This window comes from Brachyhypopomus gauderio, unplaced genomic scaffold (genome assembly GCF_052324685.1).
Source record: "Brachyhypopomus gauderio isolate BG-103 unplaced genomic scaffold, BGAUD_0.2 sc104, whole genome shotgun sequence".
Taxonomy (NCBI): Eukaryota; Metazoa; Chordata; class Actinopteri; order Gymnotiformes; family Hypopomidae; genus Brachyhypopomus; species Brachyhypopomus gauderio.
In genome coordinates this window covers 579,032-588,667 of record NW_027506925.1, presented here as the reverse complement: position 1 = coordinate 588,667, position 9,636 = coordinate 579,032, and the positions used below count along the sequence as shown (strand labels likewise).

The 9,636-nt window shown below is 48.8% G+C and overlaps 1 long non-coding RNA gene across 1 annotated transcript; it reads left to right on the top strand.

Annotated features, from left to right (window-relative positions):
• Window positions 1-3,840: 3,840 nt before the first annotated feature.
• LOC143497231 (uncharacterized) lies at window positions 3,841-5,629 on the top strand. The gene is made up of 3 exons (XR_013125754.1): window positions 3,841-4,159; window positions 5,202-5,303; window positions 5,466-5,629. It is a non-coding gene; the product is annotated as an uncharacterized LOC143497231 (long non-coding RNA).
• The last annotated feature ends 4,007 nt before the right edge of the window (window positions 5,630-9,636 follow it).

The following is a 9,636-nucleotide window of genomic DNA, read 5'->3' as shown; positions in this document are numbered from 1 at the left end:
GCAGAACTCCTCATGACGTATTTCCTCATGAGGAATCCAGCGAAATCACGGAAACCTTTGACACAAACTCCAGCATTGTTTTATTCATCAGAAAGCGAGTTATTCCAGTTGCGTGTATGATATTCCCATGTCTATAACGGTTTGATCGTCCCCTGAAACCACACCGCCGTAACCCACCGCTCCGCTCCAGTTTCCTTCGAATTCACCTGAGCGTCGGTATCCTGAGGCTCTTCCTCAACGTGCCGCTGAAGTCCTCCAGTGGAAGCTGTGCATGCGCATGACGGGTCCGCGCAGGGAGCGTGTGCGCCGGCCTCCCGGGCTTTTGCGTGTGCTCTCGGTGCCGCGCCGGGCCGAGCCCATTTCGTTTCCTTTCGGCTTTAGAGGTTCTCGTACCATCTGGTTCCTTCATGCTTTATTCAATGGATGTGATGAAGCTTTAAGCACAGGGTGAAATGGGCGGCATAGCAGAACATCCATGATGTCGGAGTCCCAATGAAAGTGTCAGGTATAGAGAGAGACGGAGAGAGAACGAAAGAAAGTGATGGAGGGGTGGACGTGGTTCTGCAGAGAAGAGGAGATTGAGAGACCCACAGTTGGAGGAGATGGAGAGTAGGGGAGGAGGCCGTCTGATACGTCCTGGTAGGAGTCTGTGGCGCCACAAGCCGCAAGCCGAAGCCATTAATGCGATTTTGATTTAAGAACTGCTCTCAGATCAGCCGTCGCTGGCTCAGTCCCTGGCTTTGGTGTGGTTGCTCCAGCAGACATGTTAATGATGGCTACAGATGAGTCTGCCATACCCTTTCAGCGAGGCTACAGTCGGCAAACTGCTTGGCCCATTAAGAACCGCAGTATGGGTTCCTGCTTGGGGCCGGGCTTCCGCAGAGGTCCACAACAGTCACGTTGGAGTCCGGTTGCCACGCCCACTCCCCCACGTGACTCCCTTTCTCCAGAGTAGATGATGCTATAAAAAGACATTGTTTAGCATGTCTGTTATCATAGCCAATGCTATGCTTTGATAAAGTGAGGAGAATAAGAGGACATGGCAACGCACGAGATGAGTGTCCCATAACACGAGACCACCACCGCCCGGTCTAGACGGAATCGTGGCTCTGTGGAGTGTCTCTCGCACGAGCGCCTTGGAGAACGCGGGTCGTGCAGCACCTCGTCAGAGGCGTGCAGAGGGAGAGCTCCCCTCAGAAGAGAATAACACAGCAAGAGGGGGAAATCAACCCGGGGTCAGACGGGGCCAAACGCCTGCTTCCTGACACCACCGCCCCACCTCACCCCCTCAGAGGGGCCTCCTCTCCGCCTGTCTGCCTGGCTTTAGAAGCAGCTTGGCGAGGACTGACCTCTCAAGAGAGGCCCCAGGGGTCAGCGGGGTCATCCTGGCGCTGGCGGATAGGCCCGCACAAATGGCCTAGTGTAAGCGGCATGGCCCCAGGGTGGGTGTATGTGAGTGTGTGTGTGTGGGGGGGTCTGGCTCTCCAAACACAGCCCCTCGCTAGGACAGACCGCTCTGTGTGACAAGGCTGTTCAAATGGCTTCCAGCCGCTCGGCTTGGCCCACATCTACCAATTAATGTGATTAATACGGTGGGTCAGGATTTGTTGTATTCTGGGCTAGGTGCTGACGAGACCTACACATTCCGACTGTCCTGCGTGAGAATCAACTCACGGACGACGTTAGCTCCCAACGTGATCGGAGATCCGTTCGAAGCACTTCCCCCTCTGAGTGAATGAGTTTGTTTGGGGATGTTGAGTGGACCTCTCTGCTCTTCGCTCTCCCAACATCCTGCAGACTGCACCTCGTCCTCTAATCCCAGACTGTTTGAATGTTTTTATGAGCTGTTTATAGCCACTGATTTATCACTGCGCGTGGACGTTAACTTCATTATTTATTATATATTCTGGGCCATGCCTTCCAATGCATCGTTCACTGTGATTTGGCTATCAAATTTAGCTCAGTGGTTCATTCTAATGCTAACTCTCACATGTTTGGCTCATTTTAAAAGCTCTACTTCTTACATAAGTGAGATCGAATCTGATCACTGATGAATTATTTCAAACTTGGACCGAGCTAGCTACAAGTATTATGAGCCATTGTTTTTTTTTTTTTTTTTTGTTGTTTTTTTTAACTGATGTTTTTTTCTGAGGTAAAATATTTTGACTTATTAAAAGGTTTTTTTTTCCTTTGGCAAGCGCTCTCTGACTTAATCCCTGTTTCTAAATGTCTCTCATGTGTAGTAGTGACACACACAGCTGGGTGCACATTACAAATGAGGAAGTGAAAAGTAAAGTCGCTCCTTTTAGTACATGCTGTTTTCTACATTGACTTTTTTCCTTTCCTTTTGTTTTTGAAAAGCAGACCGCATCTGTGAACCAGTAGTCTTCAGGCATAACTTTTTTTATGAGGGGGGGTTGTTGCCCACCAAGAGAGTTAACAACATCTCAAATGTGCGTGAGCGTGGCTTTCTTCTTCCCTCACATACAGTATCTAACCCCCCGAGCCGTGCGTGAGCCGTGCGTGAGCCGTGCGTGAGCCCTGCGTGAGCCCTGCGTGAGCCGTGCGTGAGCCGTGCGTGAGCCGTGCGGTCTGTCGGCCCTACACCTCCACGTCTTCGCTGCTCCGGCTGGCAGACCCTGTCCTCAGAGGAGAGCCTCCGCCCCTAGCTCCACCCAGCCTCACTTCATCTCGCTGTGACTAATGGCAGGCTAGGAAAGGGCTCCGTCAGCCCCGCGCTGCCCCCTAGCAGCTGACGCGCCCGTTTACAATCTGTCAGATTCGCTGCCTCACTTCTTGATCTACGGACAGCCTTGTAGTCGACAGCGGTTAAGGAGACCGACGCGCTGCCCCGGACCGCCACCGTTCTCAGCTCTGGTCTTTAACTTTGCTCTCGCCTTCAGGTTCTCGACGTGTTTCGGCTCCCTACGTTACTAGCCGTGAGAGAGGGTCACTGTTTTGCATGCGTACAGTCATCCAAATCTCTTGGGTGGTGTCCTACGAATTTACAGTAGAGGGGCACTTGCATAAACACGTGTGTAACAGCAACTGGAAACAGTGTAAAGACCCGCTAAGTCAAAGATGTCTCCTGGGAGCCATTGCCGACGTGGCTCATGCCTGTTTATTCTGCTCAATTTGCCATTTTTGATAAATCCAGTGATTGAAAAGATGCAGCAGTGAGACGCTCGTCTTGTTTAGTCTGTAATAGATGCTTGCAGTAATTGCACTGTATTCCTGTGAAAGGCACCGAGTTAAATGAAGCATTTATTTGCACAATCAGCGGAGGGAGTCTGAACGAACTGAGCTTTTTCAGTGGCAAAGCTGATTACATTATACGGCGGCCTTAATATACTGTTGGTCTATACAAACCACTAACTCTCCCGCTTTCTAATTGAGAGTGAATGACTAACATGGACTGGTGGAGAGTGTGATGGTTTACTTTCCATAGAGGTGAAAAAATGAGATGAAATGAATATGCAAATTCCAAATATGTCTTCAGCTGACGACAATCCTGGGTGCTCTCCACTCACGCACTCAAAAGCCTGCATGTGCATAATGTATCCCCCCATGACAGCGTCCACCAAAGAGCAGGCTGCAAAAATCAGACCAATTTTGTACATGCATGTACATCCAAATTGCATTCACACTGCAGGTAAAAAAAAAATCTTCGAATTAGAGCGACCCGTCAAGCCACATCTGAACACGAGCGGTCACTAAAAGTGACAGTGAAGCGCGCGCACCAGCTGGAGCTTAGAAAACAAGAGACGGAGGGTCTCCACTGCCGAGCTTCCTTTGATATGACGGAGGACCCGGCCTATGTCGTTATGATAATGAGCAGAGGCCAAAACTGCACAGCGGACCATACGCAGCTCTGTCGGGTCCCACCAGCGTGACGGAGGGCGACGGCAAGCAGAGCGCAAGGTTTCACGTGACACGCCAGGCTGCGGCCCCAGTCGCACTAACTCGTTTAATATTAGTTTAGACCCATCAGTGACCTGGACCCTGGGTTCCATCTGACTGAGCACTGTGGGTTGATGTAAACAAGGGCTCCTGTGTCTCTATCCAGTGCAGCGTAGAAGTCATTACACTGTTGTCACCATTAGAGCAGCACCAGCGCACCACAGCCCATCTGCCTGGCAAAATCCTGACGTTCTTCTAGGTGAGCACCAGCTCTTAGATCTTTCCCCCTTCCTGTTAATATGTGGCCCACAAGGTTCAACAGACCATGTGGAGTGCAAAAGATCCGATTGGTTTTAAACCATTTTCGTCAAGACAAGATGTGTCGTAATATTCTTTTGAATGTTCATCAGGATTGACACCTCAGTAATGAAAACATAGCGCATGTAGAAAGGTCCGGCTTAATATATTCAAATGAACTGCCCGTGTCCCTTCTGTCTTGTGGAAATATAAAGTTTGTGCAGTTTATCTGATTATATCCGCAGTGTGAGGCAGTGTTGGTGCAGGCCTAGGTAAGCAGATTTAAGAATACATTTTATTCCTTACTTCAGCTGAACAGACAGAGCTAATTCAGTGGTGGTACAGACTTGTGGATATGAATGATTGATTTTGCTGGCTGGATCAGGCTGTGTTTCGGTTCCTTTCTGTGTGATAATGAGAGGAAACCTTGGCACCCTACACTTCTGCCGGTCAGTGATTCACAACACAGCCGGCAGACAGATAACCTCCTCACGCAGAGGCACCTCGCGATGGGTTGCGGACGGGTTTTTTTGGCTGGTGGAGATGGGGGTGTTGCAGCTTATATGTTCTGGGCTGGATTAAATATTAATCAGATGCAGTAGCTCGGAATGGTTGGCTGTGGTCTTTGCTAGGTCTCCTTTTCTTCTGAGGTCAGGAAGAAGGTTGCGTTCATGGCTTATCACACTGAGGCACTTGTTTTGATTTTTCTCAACATTTAGCCACGGGCTACACATTAGGTTTTTATTCAGTGCTGGTTGTGGTTGGTAAGGTGTCTCATGTCAGTGCACCCGGTAATTCCCCCCCTCATGGCCCGGAGCACTTCCATCACTAACACACTGAACCTGCACTCAGGAGATATGACTCTGCTGACAGGACCCCCCCCCCCCCCCGGCTCCGTCTCCCAGGAGCCGCACTGCCGAGCGGATATCTGCACGGGCACTCTGGGTAACCGTGCCCCTCCGTGTCTCATACCCCCCACTCTTCCCCTCCCGTGGCCCGTATAGCCGTGAACATAATGTTGCAGAAGGTCCTACTTATGCAAACATCTCACCTGCGGTCCTCTGCGGAAGACAAGGCAGCGTCTGGATTTTGGCCTGAGTGTTACAGTAAGTCATCTTGCATAGTAAACAGTAAACAACCACGTTGATGTTCCCGTGTTTATTTGTTTGCTTATTTATCTGTCGCGCTTTTACAAGGTCCTCATTCGTTGTTTGCTCGCACAAGCCGCCGTCGGAGGTTTAAAGGTGGCGGGTGTGGTTTTTTTGCAGTCCCCGCAGGCCGGTGTGCCTCTCGGAGGGGCGTGGTAAGGCGCGTGAGGGGTGAGGCTGGGAGATTTCACCCCGTCTTCCTCTGCTGACGTAGCTCCACTAGGCCACCGCTGGTAATTAAACCGGTGGGGCAGCAACAGGGTGACACTAAGGCTCAAATCTGCACTGCAGGTACACCAGCCAACCCCCCCATCCCCCACCCAACCCCACCCCAGCCTTTCACGCACCAGTGCCACTGCGGACTCAGGATCCCAGCACCCCCAACAGCTGTGGGAATCCTGCTCAGTCACACTCCACTAGCCGCGTAAACAAGCCCCTGCACTCAGATGAGATAGAGGGGGGTGGGGGTGGGGAGGGTGGAGTAATGGTGGATGGAGACTTGTAAACAGCTTTCTGAGCCCAGTTAAACGACCGCAGAAGACCTGGTGTACATCCGTCCTTCTCCCGCACAGCCGCACGGCAGACGTCTGGACTTAGTCCGGCTTCAGAGCCCATTTTTTTTTGTAAGAAAAGAGGGCTCATTCAATGGATTAGTCATGGCTTTGAGTAACAACACCATACAAAAGACCCTCCCGTTACTCGTTTGCAGTTTCCATTCTAACCTGTGATTTGTCAACACGTAAAGTCGGTTTTAATCCATCTTTTGAACCCTGGAGGAAAACACGTTGACATGCCATGTCTCCGCTCCTCTGCCCAAGAGCGGTAACACCGTTGGGTAACACACCGGTCACGGTTGTGCCCTTTGGCCTTTATAGTGCAGTTTTAGATGAAGAGGAGAATGAGGTTGAAGCGCCCTTAGGAATGTATCTGTTCTGAAAGCGTACCTTCAAGACCACCCCCTCCCCCAAACACGGAGAATGTCTTAATGGCCAGGGAGGAAATACTAAACCCTTCCATTTCCAAGGTGGAACATGCAAGCCCTTACCATGACCTCCCACACAGCAAATTTACTGTTCTGTGTACATTTAAATATTGGTGCTAGGTTTATTGGTTTGAACTATCTTTCAAGCATGGTTTCTCCCATTTCCTCTCTGACAGTGTTTGTAATGGGAGCAGGGAGAAGATCAGAAGGTCACTGCCTCAGAAGTTTCCTTCCCTGCAGATCAGTGGACCGTTTCTTCACCGGCCTGAAATCCTAGGTGATACAGCACTGCATACATCCATAGATGTACTTGTGTGGAACGAGCCGGTTGCCTTGAAGAATATTGGTCCCCTTTTCTACAAAATCGCTGAAAATATTAGGCTCAAGGAAAGGTGTTCAAGGAAAGGTTTGTGGTATTAACACTGCAAAAAAAAAATCCATTTAGGTCTTGGCATGTGAAAACATCTTAAATCTAGTGTAAATGTCTAATAATTCTCATTTTGAGGCTTGGAAGAATATTATAAACTGACTGAACTTTATTTCCAGATGGCTTTTATTGGTTTTAAATATTTTTATTAAGTACAATTATCTCTTGATAATTGGCAGAATTGATTTAAGCATTTCCCTTCAAACAATATACAAATCTGCAAATATTGCAATATAATTTTACTCAATAAATTACTTAAACAAATAAAAGACATCTTATAATGTAATAACATATATGTAATATATATCACGTAATCTAATGTAATATAATAATATTCTTATGACTCTCAAAATGAGAAGTATTGCTTTCACTTGCAAAGATATCCTTATAGCTAATTAACTAGAGGCATATGTAGTGGTATATACGACCTGACCATACGTTAGTCCAGGTGTAGGATTGTAGAGACACATTCCTCATGTTCTGCTGCATGTGCTACCATGAATGTAGCATTTGGATCTTATGTGTCGTTCTGGCACCTCCAACATCTCTTTACCCATCCAAGCCTGCCTGTCCCTCCCTCCCTCCCTCCCTCCCTCCCTTTCTCCCTCCCTCCTCCCCTCCTCTGCTTTTCTCTCCTGTCCTCTCTGCACCTCTGCATGACACTCGACTCCCAAACTGTCCTGCCTCCTTGCTGTCTCCTCGGAGCAGGCTTTTCAAATCAGGCATGGCCACCGTCACGCACACTTCAGTGCGCTGTGTTGGCATCAAGCCCGAGCTCATCTCATGCCCGCCTCACTCACACCCCCTGCCCACCTCTCCCCCCGGGGGGGCCGTACACATGCAGCAATCGTATAGAAGTGTTGAAAATTGCAGGCTGATCCCTTGCCAAGTGATTTTTTTTTTTAAGCAGAAGACCCCCGCCACCCTTGCTATTGCTTTTATTTCTCCTCCCATGCATGTGTGTGTGTGTGTGTGTGTGTGTGTGTGTGTGTGTGTGTGTGTGTGTGTGTATGTGTGTGCGTGCGTGCGTGCGTGTATGTGTGTGTGTGTGTGTGTGTGTGTGTGTGTGTGTGTGCGTGCGTGTGTGTATGTGTGTGTGTGTGTGTGTGTGTGTGCGTGTGCGTGTGCGTGTGTGTGTGTGTGTTTGCCGTGCCTCTCACAAGTAGAAACCATCATGAGATCCTTGCAGGGTCCTGAGTGCAGGTGTTTTCCATCAGATCACTTCCTTTGTCTCAGGATTGCATAGTGGCTCCAGTCCATATTCTGCAGTTCTGATTCTGAGGTTGGAATAAGCATCTTGAGATAATGTCTGCATTTGTCAGTTACACATGTTTTCTCTCTCCCTCTCTCTCCCTCTCTCTCTCTCCCTATCTATCTCTTTGTTTTATAAGCAAATACTTTATATTATTCATCCTTTCCTTACTATTCTACATAGTGCATGTTTAGTCTGTTTGATAAATCATGTTCTAAATTTCTTTTCACAATAAGCATTGGCACAATGCAGATTGACAGAAATCTGGGTGGAAAGGCTGTTGAGCAAACCTAGAGAAATGGCTGCGAAAAAGGAAGAAATCTGGAGAAGAGCCAACAATCAAAAGGGGAACCCCCCTCCACCGCCCTCCACGCCGTGCTTTTCACCTCTAACGTACGACGCTTCTGATTATGGCTCTGGTTCGCGTTGCAATCAGACGTGACCCGGACGGGCCGCCGCTGGCCAGAGACGCGGCTCCGGGTTTAGGCTGCGCCCACGCGGGCAGGGTGAGCGGCTGCTCGGAGGCCCGAGCCCGGAGCGGCAGATGGGAGGCAGCAGGAGGAGTAACCCCACTGGGCCTCAGAGAGGCAGAGACGGGGGCCGTGGGGACGCGGAGGCAGAGGGGGCTGGTGGAGGCGGCACCACGCCTGAGAATGACCCAGGGGCCATACGGAGCAGGTGCTGCTCAGAAGTACAAGGGCTGAGGTTTTGAGGGGAGCCGGCCCCACGCTGGAGATGAGAGCGATATTGCGTGCCCTGGATCAATAGGGGCCGCGCTGGGGAAGGAAAGGCGGCGTCATGGCCTGTGTGAGTGGCCTCGGGCGCTGGGATTGGGAGGTCTGCTGGAGGTTTATTGTGTAATTAAGGATACGAGAACTGTGGCAGTTTCACTGTGTAGTTGTTAAATGAAGGGGGAGAAGAGAAAGGCTTTTCTTTCAGTTCCTTGATACTGTTTTATATGGATGGTGAAATACAAGGAGGAAATCTTAAAATAAGCTTTGGTGTGTTACTTACTTGGTCTATAGTAAATTCAGCAGAGATAAACTTTTAATGTAGAAAGGTATATTCATGGAGGAATCCATGGTTTTTACAGGTCTTTCAAATATGAAGCCAAAAGTTTAGCATTACGTAGGTTATACCGATATCTCTTCCATATACGATTTTATGGATGAGTTTGAAAGAGATTTGTGTTTCAATTAAATAAGCTTTTACATTACCTTGTTTTGCATGTGATCACCCACATCTTTATTTTTTTTCGAAATGATTGCATTTTCACGCACTTGTAGATAATAATTATTGAACTCCACCAATCAAACACAAAAAGCAGTTAAAATAAGCATAAGCTATTACACTGCTCAAACGGAGCAGTTAGATTGATCTAGACGATTGCTCGAGTACATCTAAGCAGGCGTGCCTTTTAGATGACTCATTGCGGTCATCATGTTTCAATGACCCTAACACAGAAAATAAACATCACAGCTAATTGCATGCACAGCCAATTATAGACCGAATGAAGAACATAAAAGTAAATCTCATTTCCATACCACAATCAGAGCGCAATCGCTGACATCGCCCTCAGCTCTTGGACTCTCGGCGGGTGCTGGGTGGTGGTGCTTGCATGCTGAGATTA